Source organism: Delphinapterus leucas, chromosome 6, assembly GCF_059928025.1.
Source record: "Delphinapterus leucas isolate spDelLeu-1000000601 "Yukka" chromosome 6, BTC_Dleu_Yukka2, whole genome shotgun sequence".
NCBI classification, from domain to species: domain Eukaryota; kingdom Metazoa; phylum Chordata; class Mammalia; order Artiodactyla; family Monodontidae; genus Delphinapterus; species Delphinapterus leucas.
Window position 1 is genome coordinate 43,553,722 of NC_143134.1, and position 19,884 is coordinate 43,573,605.

Sequence of the window (19,884 nt, forward strand, 5' to 3'; positions counted from 1 at the left end):
ATATGCAAATCAATCAACGTGTACACCATATCAACAAATTGAAGGAGAAAAACCATATGATCATCTCAATAGATGCAGAGAAAGCTTTCGACAAAATTCAACACCCATTTATGATAAAAACCCTGCAGAAAGGAGGCACAGAGGGAACTTTCCTCAACATAATTAAAGGCCATATGTGACAAACCCACAGCCAACATCGTCCTCAATGGTGAACAACTGAAAGCATTTCCACTAAGATCAGGAACAAGACAAGGTTGCCCACTCTCACCACTCGTATTCAACATACTTTTGCAAGTTTTAGCCACAGCAATCAGAGAAGAAGAGGAAATAAAAAGAATCCAAATCAGAAAAGAAGAAGTAAAGCTGTCACTGTTTGCAGATGACATGATACTATCCACAGAGAATCCTAAAGATGCTACCAGAAAACTACGAGAGGTCAACAATGAATTTGGTAAAGTAGCAGGATACAGACTTAATGCCAGGCAATCTCTTGCATTCCTATACACTAACGATGAAAAATGTGAAAGTGAAATTAAACAACACGCTCCCATTTACCACTGCAACAAAAAGAATAAAATATCTAGGAATAAACCTACCTAAGGAGACAAAAGACCTGCATGTAGAAAATTATAAGACACTGATGAAAGAAATTAAAGATGATACAAATAGATGGGGAGATACACCATGTTCTTGGATTGGAAGAATCAACATTGTGAAAGTGACTCTACTACCCAAAGCAATCTACAGATTCAATGCAATCCCTATCAAACTACCACTGGCATTTTTCACAGAACTAGAACAAAAACTTTCACAATTTGTATGGAAACACAAAAGACCCCGAATAGCCAAAGCAATCTTGAGAACGGAAAACGGAGCTGGAGGAATCAGGCTCTCTGCCTTCAGACTATACTACAAAGCTACAGTAATCAGGACACTATGGTACAGGCACAAAAACAGAAATACAGATCAATGGAACAGGATAGAAAGCCCAGAGAATAACCCACGCACATATCGTCACCTTATCTTTGATAAAGGAGGCAAGAATGTACAGTGGAGAAAGGACAGCCTCTTCAATAAGTGCTGCTGGGAAAACTGGACAGGTAGAAGTACGTGTATGAGATTCGATCACTCCCGAACACCATACACAAAAATAAGCTCAAAATGGACTAAAGACCTACATGTAAGGCCAGAAACTATCAAACTCTTAGAGGAAAACATAGGCAGGACACTCTATGATATAAATCGCAGCAAGATCCTTTTTGACCCACCTCCTAGAGAAATGGAAATAAAAACAAAAATAAAGAAATGGGACCTAATGAAACTTCAAAGCTTTTGCACAGGAAAGGATACCATAAACAAGACCAAAAGTCAACCCTCAGAATGGGAGAAGATATTTGCAAATGAAGCAACTGACAAAGGATTAGTTTCCAAAATTTACAAGCAGCTCATGCAGCTCGATTACAAAAAGACAAACAACCCAATCCTAAAATGAGCAGAAGACCTAAACAGACATTTCTCCAGAGAAGATATACAGACTGCCAACAAACACATGAAAGAATGCTCACCATCATTAAACATTAGGGAAATGCAAATCAAAACTACAATGAGATATCATCTCACACAAGTCACAATGGCCATCATCAAAAAATCTGGAAACAATAAATTCTGGAGAGGGTGTGGAGAAAAGGGAACACTCCTACACTGCTGGTGGGAATGTGAATTGGTACAGCCACTATGGAGAACAGTATGGAGGTTCCTTAAAAAACTACAAGTAGAACTACCGTATGACCCAGCAATCCCACTACTGGGCACATACCCTGACTGAGAAAAGCCATAATTCAAAAAGAGTCATGTACCAAAATGTTCATTGCAGCTCTATTAACGATAGCCTGGACATGGAGACAACCTAAGTGCCCAGCATCGGATGAAGGGATAAAGGAGGTGTCGCACATATATACAATGGAATATTACTCAGCCATAAAAAGAAACGAAATTGAGCTATTTGTAATGAGGTGGGTAGACTTAGAGTCTGTCATACAGAGTGAAGTAAGTCAGAAAGAGACAGACAAATACCGTATGCTAACACATATATATGGAATTTAAGAAAAGAATATGTCATGAAGAAACTAGGGGTAAGACAGGAATAAAGACACAGACCTACTGGACAACGGACCTGAGGATATGGGGAGGGGGAAGGGTGAGCTGTGACAAAGCGAGACAAAGGGACAGAGAGGCATGGACATATATACACTACCAAAAGTAAGGTAGATATCTAGTGGGAAGCAGCCACATAGCACAGGGATTATCAGCTCGGTGCTTTGTGACCGCCTCGAGGGGTGGGATAGGGAGGGTGGGAGGGAGGGAGACGCAAGAGGGGAGAGATATGGGAACATATGTATATGTATAACTGATTCACTTTGTTATAAAGCAGAAACTAACACACCACTGTAAAGCACTTATACCCCAATAAAGATGTTTAAAAAAAAAAAATCTTCCATCAAACAAAAGCCCAGGACCAGATAGCTTCACAGGCGAATTCGACCAAACATTTACAGAAGAGCTAACACCTATCCTTCTCAAACTCTTCCAAAATAGAGCAGAGGGAGGAACACTCCCAAACTCATTCTACGAGGCCACCATCACCCTGATACCAAAACCAGACAAGGATGTCACAAAGAAAGAAAACTACAGGCCAATATCACTGAGGAACATAGATGCAAAAATCCTCAACAAAATACCAGCAAACAGAATCCAACGGCACATTTAACGGATCATGCACCATGATCAAGTGGGCTTTATTCCAGGAATACAAGGATTCTTCAATATATGCAAATCAATCAACGTGTACACCATATCAACAAATTGAAGGAGAAAAACCATATGATCATCTCAATAGATGCAGAGAAAGCTTTCGACAAAATTCAACACCCATTTATGATAAAAACCCTGCAGAAAGGAGGCACAGAGGGAACTTTCCTCAACATAATTAAAGGCCATATGTGACAAACCCACAGCCAACATCATCCTCAATGGTGAACAACTGAAAGCATTTCCACTAAGATCAGGAACAAGACAAGGTTGCCCACTCTCACCACTCGTATTCAACATACTTTTGCAAGTTTTAGCCACAGCAATCAGAGAAGAAGAGGAAATAAAAGGAATCCAAATCAGAAAAGAAGAAGTAAAGCTGTCACTGTTTGCAGATGACATGATACTATCCACAGAAAATCCTAAAGATGCTACCAGAAAACTACGAGAGGTCAACAATGAATTTGGTAAAGTAGCAGGATACAGACTTAATGCCAGGCAATCTCTTGCATTCCTATACACTAACGATGAAAAATGTGAAAGTGAAATTAAACAACACGCTCCCATTTACCACTGCAACAAAAAGAATAAAATATCTAGGAATAAACCTACCTAAGGAGACAAAAGACCTGTATGCAGAAAATTATAAGACACTGATGAAAGAAGTTAAAGATGATACAAATAGATGGGGAGATACACCATGTTCTTGGATTGGAAGAATCAACATTGTGAAAGTGACTCTACTACCCAAAGCAATCTACAGATTCAATGCAATCCCTATCAAACTACCACTGGCATTTTTCACAGAACTAGAACAAAAACTTTCACAATTTGTATGGAAACACAAAAGACCCCGAATAGCCAAAGCAATCTTGAGAACGGAAAACGGAGCCGGAGGAATCAGGCTCCCTGCCTTCAGACTATACTACAAAGCTACAGTAATCAGGACAGTATGGTACTGGCACAAAAACAGAAATACAGATCAATGGAACAGGATAGAAAGCCCAGAGATTTACCCACGCACATATCGTCACCTTATCTTTGATAAAGGAGGCAAGAATGTACAGTGGAGAAAGGACAGCCTCTTCAATAAGTGCCGCTGGGAAAACTGGACAGGTACAAGTACGTGTATGAGATTCGATCACTCCCGAACACCATACACAAAAATAAGCTCAAAATGGACTAAAGACCTAAATGTAAGGCCAGAAACTATCAAACTCTTAGAGGAAAACATAGGCAGGACACTCTATGATATAAATCGCAGCAAGATCCTTTTTGACCCACCTCCTAGAGAAATGGAAATAAAAACAAAAATAAACAAATGGGACCTAATGAAACTTCAAAGCTTTTGCACAGGAAAGGATACCATAAACAAGACCAAAAGTCAACTCTCAGAATGGGAGAAGATATTTGCAAATGAAGCAACTGACAAAGGATTAGTTTCCAAAATTTACAAGCAGCTCATGCAGCTCGATTAAAAAAAGACAAACAACCCAATCCTAAAATGGGCAGAAGACCTAAACAGACATTTCTCCAGAGAAGATATACAGACTGCCAACAAACACATGAAAGAATGCTCAACATCATTAAACATTAGGGAAATGCAAATCAAAACTACAATGAGATATCATCTCACACAAGTCACAATGGCCATCATCAAAAAATCTGGAAACAATAAATTCTGGAGAGGGTGTGGAGAAAAGGGAACACTCCTACACTGCTGGTGGGAATGTGAATTGGTACAGCCACTATGGAGAACAGTATGGAGGTTCCTTAAAAAACTACAAGTAGAACTACCGTATGACCCAGCAATCCCACTACTGGGCACATACCCTGACTGAGAAAAGCCATAATTCAAAAAGAGTCATGTACCAAAATGTTCATTGCAGCTCTATTAACGATAGCCTGGACATGGAGACAACCTAAGTGCCCAGCATCGGATGAAGGGATAAAGGAGGTGTCGCACATATATACAATGGAATATTACTCAGCCATAAAAAGAAACGAAATTGAGCTATTTGTAATGAGGTGGGTAGACTTAGAGTCTGTCATACAGAGTGAAGTAAGTCAGAAAGAGACAGACAAATACCGTATGCTAACACATATATATGGAATTTAAGAAAAGAATATGTCATGAAGAAACTAGGGGTAAGACAGGAATAAAGACACAGACCTACTGGACAACGGATCTGAGGATATGGGGAGGGGGAAGGGTGAGCTGTGACAAAGCGAGACAAAGCGACAGAGAGGCATGGACATATATACACTACCAAAAGTAAGGTAGATATCTAGTGGGAAGCAGCCACATAGCACAGGGATATCAGCTCGGTGCTTTGTGACCGCCTGGAGGGGTGGGATAGGGAGGGTGGGAGGGAGGGAGACGCAAGAGGGAAGAGATATGGGAACATATGTATATGTATAACTGATTCACTTTGTTATAAAGCAGAAACTAACACACCACTGTAAAGCACTTATACCCCAATAAAGATGTTTAAAAAAAAAAAATCTTCCATCAAACAAAAGCCCAGGACCAGATGGCTTCACAGGCGAATTCGACCAAACATTTACAGAAGAGCTAACACCTATCCTTCTCAAACTCTTCCAAAATAGAGCAGAGGGAGGAACACTCCCAAACTCATTCTACGAGGCCACCATCACCCTGATACCAAAACCAGACAAGGATGTCACAAAGAAAGAAAACTACAGGCCAATATCACTGAGGAACATAGATGCAAAAATCCTCAACAAAATACCAGCAAACAGAATCCAACGGCACATTTAACGGATCATGCACCATGATCAAGTGGGCTTTATTCCAGGAATACAAGGATTCTTCAATATATGCAAATCAATCAACGTGTACACCATATCAACAAATTGAAGGAGAAAAACCATATGATCATCTCAATAGATGCAGAGAAAGCTTTCGACAAAATTCAACACCCATTTATGATAAAAACCCTGCAGAAAGGAGGCACAGAGGGAACTTTCCTCAACATAATTAAAGGCCATATGTGACAAACCCACAGCCAACATCGTCCTCAATGGTGAACAACTGAAAGCATTTCCACTAAGATCAGGAACAAGACAAGGTTGCCCACTCTCACCACTCGTATTCAACATACTTTTGCAAGTTTTAGCCACAGCAATCAGAGAAGAAGAGGAAATAAAAGGAATCCAAATCAGAAAAGAAGAAGTAAAGCTGTCACTGTTTGCAGATGACATGATACTATCCACAGAGAATCCTAAAGATGCTACCAGAAAACTACGAGAGGTCAACAATGAATTTGGTAAAGTAGCAGGATACAGACTTAATGCCAGGCAATCTCTTGCATTCCTATACACTAACGATGAAAAATGTGAAAGTGAAATTAAACAACACGCTCCCATTTACCACTGCAACAAAAAGAATAAAATATCTAGGAATAAACCTACCTAAGGAGACAAAAGACCTGCATGTAGAAAATTATAAGACACTGATGAAAGAAATTAAAGATGATACAAATAGATGGGGAGATACACCATGTTCTTGGATTGGAAGAATCAACATTGTGAAAGTGACTCTACTACCCAAAGCAATCTACAGATTCAATGCAATCCCTATCAAACTACCACTGGCATTTTTCACAGAACTAGAACAAAAACTTTCACAATTTGTATGGAAACACAAAAGACCCCGAATAGCCAAAGCAATCTTGAGAACGGAAAACGGAGCTGGAGGAATCAGGCTCCCTGCCTTCAGACTATACTACAAAGCTACAGTAATCAGGACAGTATGGTACAGGCACAAAAACAGAAATACAGATCAATGGAACAGGATAGAAAGCCCAGAGAATAACCCACGCACATATCGTCACCTTATCTTTGATAAAGGAGGCAAGAATGTACAGTGGAGAAAGGACAGCCTCTTCAATAAGTGCTGCTGGGAAAACTGGACAGGTACAAGTACGTGTATGAGATTCGATCACTCCCGAACACCATACACAAAAATAAGCTCAAAATGGACTAAAGACCTACATGTAAGGCCAGAAACTATCAAACTCTTAGAGGAAAACATAGGCAGGACACTCTATGATATAAATCGCAGCAAGATCCTTTTTGACCCACCTCCTAGAGAAATGGAAATAAAAACAAAAATAAAGAAATGGGACCTAATGAAACTTCAAAGCTTTTGCACAGGAAAGGATACCATAAACAAGACCAAAAGTCAACCCTCAGAATGGGAGAAGATATTTGCAAATGAAGCAACTGACAAAGGATTAGTTTCCAAAATTTACAAGCAGCTCATGCAGCTCGATTACAAAAAGACAAACAACCCAATCCTAAAATGAGCAGAAGACCTAAACAGACATTTCTCCAGAGAAGATATACAGACTGCCAACAAACACATGAAAGAATGCTCACCATCATTAAACATTAGGGAAATGCAAATCAAAACTACAATGAGATATCATCTCACACAAGTCACAATGGCCATCATCAAAAAATCTGGAAACAATAAATTCTGGAGAGGGTGTGGAGAAAAGGGAACACTCCTACACTGCTGGTGGGAATGTGAATTGGTACAGCCACTATGGAGAACAGTATGGAGGTTCCTTAAAAAACTACAAGTAGAACTACCGTATGACCCAGCAATCCCACTACTGGGCACATACCCTGACTGAGAAAAGCCATAATTCAAAAAGAGTCATGTACCAAAATGTTCATTGCAGCTCTATTAACGATAGCCTGGACATGGAGACAACCTAAGTGCCCAGCATCGGATGAAGGGATAAAGGAGGTGTCGCACATATATACAATGGAATATTACTCAGCCATAAAAAGAAACGAAATTGAGCTATTTGTAATGAGGTGGGTAGACTTAGAGTCTGTCATACAGAGTGAAGTAAGTCAGAAAGAGACAGACAAATACCGTATGCTAACACATATATATGGAATTTAAGAAAAGAATATGTCATGAAGAAACTAGGGGTAAGACAGGAATAAAGACACAGACCTACTGGACAACGGACCTGAGGATATGGGGAGGGGGAAGGGTGAGCTGTGACAAAGCGAGACAAAGGGACAGAGAGGCATGGACATATATACACTACCAAAAGTAAGGTAGATATCTAGTGGGAAGCAGCCACATAGCACAGGGATTATCAGCTCGGTGCTTTGTGACCGCCTCGAGGGGTGGGATAGGGAGGGTGGGAGGGAGGGAGACGCAAGAGGGGAGAGATATGGGAACATATGTATATGTATAACTGATTCACTTTGTTATAAAGCAGAAACTAACACACCACTGTAAAGCACTTATACCCCAATAAAGATGTTTAAAAAAAAAAAATCTTCCATCAAACAAAAGCCCAGGACCAGATAGCTTCACAGGCGAATTCGACCAAACATTTACAGAAGAGCTAACACCTATCCTTCTCAAACTCTTCCAAAATAGAGCAGAGGGAGGAACACTCCCAAACTCATTCTACGAGGCCACCATCACCCTGATACCAAAACCAGACAAGGATGTCACAAAGAAAGAAAACTACAGGCCAATATCACTGAGGAACATAGATGCAAAAATCCTCAACAAAATACCAGCAAACAGAATCCAACGGCACATTTAACGGATCATGCACCATGATCAAGTGGGCTTTATTCCAGGAATACAAGGATTCTTCAATATATGCAAATCAATCAACGTGTACACCATATCAACAAATTGAAGGAGAAAAACCATATGATCATCTCAATAGATGCAGAGAAAGCTTTCGACAAAATTCAACACCCATTTATGATAAAAACCCTGCAGAAAGGAGGCACAGAGGGAACTTTCCTCAACATAATTAAAGGCCATATGTGACAAACCCACAGCCAACATCATCCTCAATGGTGAACAACTGAAAGCATTTCCACTAAGATCAGGAACAAGACAAGGTTGCCCACTCTCACCACTCGTATTCAACATACTTTTGCAAGTTTTAGCCACAGCAATCAGAGAAGAAGAGGAAATAAAAGGAATCCAAATCAGAAAAGAAGAAGTAAAGCTGTCACTGTTTGCAGATGACATGATACTATCCACAGAAAATCCTAAAGATGCTACCAGAAAACTACGAGAGGTCAACAATGAATTTGGTAAAGTAGCAGGATACAGACTTAATGCCAGGCAATCTCTTGCATTCCTATACACTAACGATGAAAAATGTGAAAGTGAAATTAAACAACACGCTCCCATTTACCACTGCAACAAAAAGAATAAAATATCTAGGAATAAACCTACCTAAGGAGACAAAAGACCTGTATGCAGAAAATTATAAGACACTGATGAAAGAAGTTAAAGATGATACAAATAGATGGGGAGATACACCATGTTCTTGGATTGGAAGAATCAACATTGTGAAAGTGACTCTACTACCCAAAGCAATCTACAGATTCAATGCAATCCCTATCAAACTACCACTGGCATTTTTCACAGAACTAGAACAAAAACTTTCACAATTTGTATGGAAACACAAAAGACCCCGAATAGCCAAAGCAATCTTGAGAACGGAAAACGGAGCCGGAGGAATCAGGCTCCCTGCCTTCAGACTATACTACAAAGCTACAGTAATCAGGACAGTATGGTACTGGCACAAAAACAGAAATACAGATCAATGGAACAGGATAGAAAGCCCAGAGATTTACCCACGCACATATCGTCACCTTATCTTTGATAAAGGAGGCAAGAATGTACAGTGGAGAAAGGACAGCCTCTTCAATAAGTGCCGCTGGGAAAACTGGACAGGTACAAGTACGTGTATGAGATTCGATCACTCCCGAACACCATACACAAAAATAAGCTCAAAATGGACTAAAGACCTAAATGTAAGGCCAGAAACTATCAAACTCTTAGAGGAAAACATAGGCAGGACACTCTATGATATAAATCGCAGCAAGATCCTTTTTGACCCACCTCCTGGAGAAATGGAAATAAAAACAAAAATAAACAAATGGGACCTAATGAAACTTCAAAGCTTTTGCACAGGAAAGGATACCATAAACAAGACCAAAAGTCAACCCTCAGAATGGGAGAAGATATTTGCAAATGAAGCAACTGACAAAGGATTAGTTTCCAAAATTTACAAGCAGCGCATGCAGCTCGATTAAAAAAAGACAAACAACCCAATCCTAAAATGGGCAGAAGACCTAAACACACATTTCTCCAGAGAAGATATACAGACTGCCAACAAACACTTGAAAGAATGCTCAACATCATTAAACATTAGGGAAATGCAAATCAAAACTACAATGAGATATCATCTCACACAAGTCACAATGGCCATCATCAAAAAATCTGGAAACAATAAATTCTGGAGAGGGTGTGCAGAAAAGGGAACACTCCTACACTGCTGGTGGGAATGTGAATTGGTACAGCCACTATGGAGAACAGTATGGAGGTTCCTTAAAAAAGTACAAGTAGAACTACCGTATGACCCAGCAATCCCACTACTGGGCAGATACCCTGACTGAGAAAAGCCATAATTCAAAAAGAGTCATGTACCAAAATGTTCATTGCAGCTCTATTAACGATAGCCTGGACATGGAGACAACCTAAGTGCCCAGCATCGGATGAATGGATAAAGAAGGTGTCGCACATATATACAATGGAATATTACTCAGCCATAAAAAGAAACGAAATTGAGCTATTTGTAATGAGGTGGGTAGACTTAGAGTCTGTCATACAGAGTGAAGTAAGTCAGAAAGAGACAGACAAATACCGTATGCTAACACATATATATGGAATTTAAGAAAAGAATATGTCATGAAGAAATTAGGGGTAAGACAGGAATAAAGACACAGACCTACTGGACAACGGACATGAGGATATGGGGATGGGGAAGGGTGAGCTGTGACAAAGCGAGACAAAGCGACAGAGAGGCATGGACATATATACACTACCAAAAGTAAGGTAGATATCTAGTGGGAAGCAGCCACATAGCACAGGGATATCAGCTCGGTGCTTTGTGACCGCCTGGAGGGGTGGGATAGGGAGGGTGGGAGGGAGGGAGACGCAAGAGGGAAGAGATATGGGAACATATGTATATGTATAACTGATTCACTTTGTTATAAAGCAGAAACTAACACACCACTGTAAAGCACTTATACCCCAATAAAGATGTTTAAAAAAAAAAAATCTTCCATCAAACAAAAGCCCAGGACCAGACGGCTTCACAGGCGAATTCGACCAAACATTTACAGAAGAGCTAACACCTATCCTTCTCAAACTCTTCCAAAATAGAGCAGAGGGAGGAACACTCCCAAACTCATTCTACGAGGCCACCATCACCCTGATACCAAAACCAGACAAGGATGTCACAAAGAAAGAAAACTACAGGCCAATATCACTGAGGAACATAGATGCAAAAATCCTCAACAAAATACCAGCAAACAGAATCCAACGGCACATTTAACGGATCATGCACCATGATCAAGTGGGCTTTATTCCAGGAATACAAGGATTCTTCAATATATGCAAATCAATCAACGTGTACACCATATCAACAAATTGAAGGAGAAAAACCATATGATCATCTCAATAGATGCAGAGAAAGCTTTCGACAAAATTCAACACCCATTTATGATAAAAACCCTGCAGAAAGGAGGCACAGAGGGAACTTTCCTCAACATAATTAAAGGCCATATGTGACAAACCCACAGCCAACATCGTCCTCAATGGTGAACAACTGAAAGCATTTCCACTAAGATCAGGAACAAGACAAGGTTGCCCACTCTCACCACTCGTATTCAACATACTTTTGCAAGTTTTAGCCACAGCAATCAGAGAAGAAGAGGAAATAAAAGGAATCCAAATCAGAAAAGAAGAAGTAAAGCTGTCACTGTTTGCAGATGACATGATACTATCCACAGAGAATCCTAAAGATGCTACCAGAAAACTACGAGAGGTCAACAATGAATTTGGTAAAGTAGCAGGATACAGACTTAATGCCAGGCAATCTCTTGCATTCCTATACACTAACGATGAAAAATGTGAAAGTGAAATTAAACAACACGCTCCCATTTACCACTGCAACAAAAAGAATAAAATATCTAGGAATAAACCTACCTTAGGAGACAAAAGACCTGTATGCAGAAAATTATAAGACACTGATGAAAGAAATTAAAGATGATACAAATAGATGGGGAGATACACCATGTTCTTGGATTGGAAGAATCAACATTATGAAAGTGACTCTACTACCCAAAGCAATCTACAGATTCAATGCAATCCCTATCAAACTACCACTGGCATTTTTCACAGAACTAGAACAAAAACTTTCACAATTTGTATGGAAACACAAAAGACCCCGAATAGCCAAAGCAATCTTGAGAACGGAAAACGGAGCTGGAGGAATCAGGCTCCCTGCCTTCAGACTATACTACAAAGCTACAGTAATCAGGACAGTATGGTACTGGCACAAAAACAGAAATACAGATCAATGGAACAGGATAGAAAGCCCAGAGATTAACCCACGCACATATCGTCACCTTATCTTTGATAAAGGAGGCAAGAATGTACAGTGGAGAAAGGACAGCCTCTTCAATAAGTGCTGCTGGGAAAACAGGACAGGTACAAGTACGTGTATGAGATTCGATCACTCCCGAACACCATACACAAAAATATGCTCAAAATGGACTAAAGACCTAAATGTAAGGCCAGAAACTATCAAACTCTTAGAGGAAAACATAGGCAGGACACTCTATGATATAAATCGCAGCAAGATCCTTTTTGACCCACCTCCTGGAGAAATGGAAATAAAAACAAAAATAAACAAATGGGACCTAATGAAACTTCAAAGCTTTTGCACAGGAAAGGATACCATAAACAAGACCAAAAGTCAACCCTCAGAATGGGAGAAGATATTTGCAAATGAAGCAACTGACAAAGGATTAGTTTCCAAAATTTACAAGCAGCTCATGCAGCTCGATTTAAAAAAGACAAACAACCCAATCCTAAAATGGGCAGAAGACCTAAACAGACATTTCTCCAGAGAAGATATACAGACGGCCAACAAACACATGAACGAATGCTCAACATCATTAAACATTAGGGAAATGCAAATAAAAACTACAATGAGATATCATCTCACACAAGTCACAATGGTCATCATCAAAAAATCTGGAAACAATAAATTCTGGAGAGGGTGTGGAGAAAAGGGAACACTCCTACACTGCTGGTGGGAATGTGAATTGGTACAGCCACTATGAAGAACAGTATGCAGGTTCCTTAAAAAGTACAAGTAGAACTACCGTATGACCCAGCAATCCCACTACTGGGCACATACCCTGACTGAGAAAAGCCATAATTCAAAAAGAGTCATGTACCAAAATGTTCATTGCAGCTCTATTAACGATAGCCTGGACATGGAGACAACCTAAGTGCCCAGCATCTGATGAATGGATAAAGAAGGTGTCGCACATATATACAATGGAATATTACTCAGCCATAAAAAGAAACGAAATTGAGCTATTTGTAATGAGGTGGGTAGACTTAGAGTCTGTCATACAGAGTGAAGTAAGTCAGAAAGAGACAGACAAATACCGTATGCTAATACATATATATGGAATTTAAGAGAAAAATATGTCATGAAGAAACTAGGGGTAAGATAGGATTAAAGACACAGACCTACTGGACAACGGACCTGAAGATATGGGGAGGGGGAAGTGTGAGCTGTTACAAAGCGAGAGAGAGGCATGGACATATATACACTACCAAAAGTAAGGTAGATATCTAGTGGGAAGCAGCCACATAGCACAGGGATATCAGCTCGGTGCTTTGTGACCGCCTCGAGGGGTGGGATAGGGAGGGTGGGAGGGAGGGAGACGCAAGAGGGGAGAGATATGGGAACATATGTATATGTATAACTGATTCACTTTGTTATAAAGCAGAAACTAACACACCACTGTAAAGCACTTATACCCCAATAAAGATGTTTAAAAAAAAAAAATCTTCCATCAAACAAAAGCCCAGGACCAGATAGCTTCACAGGCGAATTCGACCAAACATTTACAGAAGAGCTAACACCTATCCTTCTCAAACTCTTCCAAAATAGAGCAGAGGGAGGAACACTCCCAAACTCATTCTACGAGGCCACCATCACCCTGATACCAAAACCAGACAAGGATGTCACAAAGAAAGAAAACTACAGGCCAATATCACTGAGGAACATAGATGCAAAAATCCTCAACAAAATACCAGCAAACAGAATCCAACGGCACATTTAACGGATCATGCACCATGATCAAGTGGGCTTTATTCCAGGAATACAAGGATTCTTCAATATATGCAAATCAATCAACGTGTACACCATATCAACAAATTGAAGGAGAAAAACCATATGATCATCTCAATAGATGCAGAGAAAGCTTTCGACAAAATTCAACACCCATTTATGATAAAAACCCTGCAGAAAGGAGGCACAGAGGGAACTTTCCTCAACATAATTAAAGGCCATATGTGACAAACCCACAGCCAACATCGTCCTCAATGGTGAACAACTGAAAGCATTTCCACTAAGATCAGGAACAAGACAAGGTTGCCCACTCTCACCACTCGTATTCAACATACTTTTGCAAGTTTTAGCCACAGCAATCAGAGAAGAAGAGGAAATAAAAGGAATCCAAATCAGAAAAGAAGAAGTAAAGCTGTCACTGTTTGCAGATGACATGATACTATCCACAGAGAATCCTAAAGATGCTACCAGAAAACTACGAGAGGTCAACAATGAATTTGGTAAAGTAGCAGGATACAGACTTAATGCCAGGCAATCTCTTGCATTCCTATACACTAACGATGAAAAATGTGAAAGTGAAATTAAACAACACGCTCCCATTTACCACTGCAACAAAAAGAATAAAATATCTAGGAATAAACCTACCTAAGGAGACAAAAGACCTGTATGCAGAAAATTATAAGACACTGATGAAAGAAGTTAAAGATGATACAAATAGATGGGGAGATACACCATGTTCTTGGATTGGAAGAATCAACATTGTGAAAGTGACTCTACTACCCAAAGCAATCTACAGATTCAATGCAATCCCTATCAAACTACCACTGGCATTTTTCACAGAACTAGAACAAAAACTTTCACAATTTGTATGGAAACACAAAAGACCCCGAATAGCCAAAGCAATCTTGAGAACGGAAAACGGAGCTGGAGGAATCAGGCTCCCTGCCTTCAGACTATACTACAAAGCTACAGTAATCAGGACAGTATGGTACTGGCACAAAAACAGAAATACAGATCAATGGAACAGGATAGAAAGCCCAGAGATTAACCCACGCACATATCGTCACCTTATCTTTGATAAAGGAGGCAAGAATGTACAGTGGAGAAAGGACAGCCTCTTCAATAAGTGCTGCTGGGAAAACTGGACAGGTACAAGTACGTGTATGAGATTCGATCACTCCCGAACACCATACACAAAAATAAGCTCAAAATGGACTAAAGACCTACATGTAAGGCCAGAAACTATCAAACTCTTAGAGGAAAACATAGGCAGGACACTCTATGATATAAATCGCAGCAAGATCCTTTTTGACCCACCTCCTAGAGAAATGGAAATAAAAACAAAAATAAACAAATGGGACCTAATGAAACTTCAAAGCTTTTGCACAGGAAAGGATACCATAAACAAGACCAAAAGTCAACCCTCAGAATGGGAGAAGATATTTGCAAATGAAGCAACTGACAAAGGATTAGTTTCCAAAATTTACAAGCAGCTCATGCAGCTCGATTAAAAAAAGACAAACAACCCAATCCTAAAATGGGCAGAAGACCTAAACAGACATTTCTCCAGAGAAGATATACAGACTGCCAACAAACACATGAAAGAATGCTCAACATCATTAAACATTAGGGAAATGCAAATCAAAACTACAATGAGATATCATCTCACACAAGTCACAATGGCCATCATCAAAAAATCTGGAAACAATAAATTCTGGAGAGGGTGTGGAGAAAAGGGAACACTCCTACACTGCTGGTGGGAATGTGAATTGGTACAGCCACTATGGAGAACAGTATGGAGGTTCCTTAAAAAACTACAAGTAGAACTACCGTATGACCCAGCAATCCCACTACTGGGCACATACCCTGACTGAGAAAAGCCATAATTCAAAAAGAGTCATGTACCAAAATGTTCATTGCAGCTCTATTAACGATAGCCTGGACATGGAGACAACCTAAGTGCCCAGCATCGGATGAAGGGATAAAGGAGGTGTCGCACATATATACAATGGAATATTACTCAGCCATAAAAAGAAACGAAATTGAGCTATTTGTAATGAGGTGGGTAGACTTAGAGTCTGTCATACAGAGTGAAGTAAGTCAGAAAGAGACAGACAAATACCGTATGCTAACACATATATATGGAATTTAAGAAAAGAATATGTCATGAAGAAACTAGGGGTAAGACAGGAATAAAGACACAGACCTACTGGACAACGGACCTGAGGATATGGGGAGGGGGAAGGGTGAGCTGTGACAAAGCGAGACAAAGCGACAGAGAGGCATGGACATATATACACTACCAAAAGTAAGGTAGATATCTAGTGGGAAGCAGCCACATAGCACAGGGATATCAGCTCGGTGCTTTGTGACCGCCTGGAGGGGTGGGATAGGGAGGGTGGGAGGGAGGGAGACGCAAGAGGGAAGAGATATGGGAACATATGTATATGTATAACTGATTCACTTTGTTATAAAGCAGAAACTAACACACCACTGTAAAGCACTTATACCCCAATAAAGATGTTTAAAAAAAAAAAATCTTCCATCAAACAAAAGCCCAGGACCAGATGGCTTCACAGGCGAATTCGACCAAACATGTACAGAAGAGCTAACACCTATCCTTCTCAAACTCTTCCAAAATAGAGCAGAGGGAGGAACACTCCCAAACTCATTCTACGAGGCCACCATCACCCTGATACCAAAACCAGACAAGGATGTCACAAAGAAAGAAAACTACAGGCCAATATCACTGAGGAACATAGATGCAAAAATCCTCAACAAAATACCAGCAAACAGAATCCAACGGCACATTTAACGGATCATGCACCATGATCAAGTGGGCTTTATTCCAGGAATACAAGGATTCTTCAATATATGCAAATCAATCAACGTGTACACCATATCAACAAATTGAAGGAGAAAAACCATATGATCATCTCAATAGATGCAGAGAAAGCTTTCGACAAAATTCAACACCCATTTATGATAAAAACCCTGCAGAAAGGAGGCACAGAGGGAACTTTCCTCAACATAATTAAAGGCCATATGTGACAAACCCACAGCCAACATCGTCCTCAATGGTGAACAACTGAAAGCATTTCCACTAAGATCAGGAACAAGACAAGGTTGCCCACTCTCACCACTCGTATTCAACATACTTTTGCAAGTTTTAGCCACAGCAATCAGAGAAGAAGAGGAAATAAAAGGAATCCAAATCAGAAAAGAAGAAGTAAAGCTGTCACTGTTTGCAGATGACATGATACTATCCACAGAGAATCCTAAAGATGCTACCAGAAAACTACGAGAGGTAAACAATGAATTTGGTAAACTAGCAGGATACCAACTTAATGCCAGGCAATCTCTTGCTTTCCTATACACTAACAATGAAAAATGTGAAAGTGAAATTAAACAACACGCTCCCATTTACCACTGCAACAAAAAGAATAAAATATCTAGGAATAAACCTACCTAAGGAGACAAAAGACCTGCATGCAGAAAATTATAAGACACTGATGAAAGAAATTAAAGATGATACAAATAGATGGGGAGATACACCATGTTCTTGGATTGGAAGAATCAACATTGTGAAAGTGACTCTACTACCCAAAGCAATCTACAGATTAAATGCAATCCCTATCAAACTACCACTGGCATTTTTCACAGAACTAGAACAAAAACTTTCACAATTTGTATGGAAACACAAAAGACCCCGAATAGCCAAAGCAATCTTGAGAACGGAAAACGGAGCTGGAGGAATCAGGCTCTCTGCCTTCAGACTATACTACAAAGCTACAGTAATCAGGACACTATGGTACAGGCACAAAAACAGAAATACAGATCAATGGAACAGGATAGAAAGCCCAGAGAATACCCCACGCACATATCGTCACCTTATCTTTGATAAAGGAGGCAAGAATGTACAGTGGAGAAAGGACAGCCTCTTCAATAAGTGCTGCTGGGAAAACTGGACAGGTAGAAGTACGTGTATGAGATTCGATCACTCCCGAACACCATACACAAAAATAAGCTCAAAATGGACTAAAGACCTACATGTAAGGCCAGAAACTATCAAACTCTTAGAGGAAAACATAGGCAGGACACTCTATGATATAAATCGCAGCAAGATCCTTTTTGACCCACCTCCTAGAGAAATGGAAATAAAAACAAAAATAAAGAAATGGGACCTAATGAAACTTCAAAGCTTTTGCACAGGAAAGGATACCATAAACAAGACCAAAAGTCAACCCTCAGAATGGGAGAAGATATTTGCAAATGAAGCAACTGACAAAGGATTAGTTTCCAAAATTTACAAGCAGCTCATGCAGCTCGATTACAAAAAGACAAACAACCCAATCCTAAAATGAGCAGAAGACCTAAACAGACATTTCTCCAGAGAAGATATACAGACTGCCAACAAACACATGAAAGAATGCTCACCATCATTAAACATTAGGGAAATGCAAATCAAAACTACAATGAGATATCATCTCACACAAGTCACAATGGCCATCATCAAAAAATCTGGAAACAATAAATTCTGGAGAGGGTGTGGAGAAAAGGGAACACTCCTACACTGCTGGTGGGAATGTGAATTGGTACAGCCACTATGGAGAACAGTATGGAGGTTCCTTAAAAAACTACAAGTAGAACTACCGTATGACCCAGCAATCCCACTACTGGGCACATACCCTGACTGAGAAAAGCCATAATTCAAAAAGAGTCATGTACCAAAATGTTCATTGCAGCTCTATTAACGATAGCCTGGACATGGAGACAACCTAAGTGCCCAGCATCGGATGAAGGGATAAAGGAGGTGTCGCACATATATACAATGGAATATTACTCAGCCATAAAAAGAAACGAAATTGAGCTATTTGTAATGAGGTGGGTAGACTTAGAGTCTGTCATACAGAGTGAAGTAAGTCAGAAAGAGACAGACAAATACCGTATGCTAACACATATATATGGAATTTAAGAAAAGAATATGTCATGAAGAAACTAGGGGTAAGACAGGAATAAAGACACAGACCTACTGGACAACGGACCTGAGGATATGGGGAGGGGGAAGGGTGAGCTGTGACAAAGCGAGACAAAGGGACAGAGAGGCATGGACTTATATACACTACCAAAAGTAAGGTAGATATCTAGTGGGAAGCAGCCACATAGCACAGGGATTATCAGCTCGGTGCTTTGTGACCGCCTCGAGGGGTGGGATAGGGAGGGTGGGAGGGAGGGAGACGCAAGAGGGGAGAGATATGGGAACATATGTATATGTATAACTGATTCACTTTGTTATAAAGCAGAAACTAACACACCACTGTAAAGCACTTATACCCCAATAAAGATGTTTAAAAAAAAAAAATCTTCCATCAAACAAAAGCCCAGGACCAGATAGCTTCACAGGCGAATTCGACCAAACATTTACAGAAGAGCTAACACCTATCCTTCTCAAACTCTTCCAAAATAGAGCAGAGGGAGGAACACTCCCAAACTCATTCTACGAGGCCACCATCACCCTGATACCAAAACCAGACAAGGATGTCACAAAGAAAGAAAACTACAGGCCAATATCACTGAGGAACACAGATGCAAAAATCCTCAACAAAATACCAGCAAACAGAATCCAACGGCACATTTAACGGATCATGCACCATGATCAAGTGGGCTTTATTCCAGGAATACAAGGATTCTTCAATATATGCAAATCAATCAACGTGTACACCATATCAACAAATTGAAGGAGAAAAACCATATGATCATCTCAATAGATGCAGAGAAAGCTTTCGACAAAATTCAACACCCATTTATGATAAAAACCCTGCAGAAA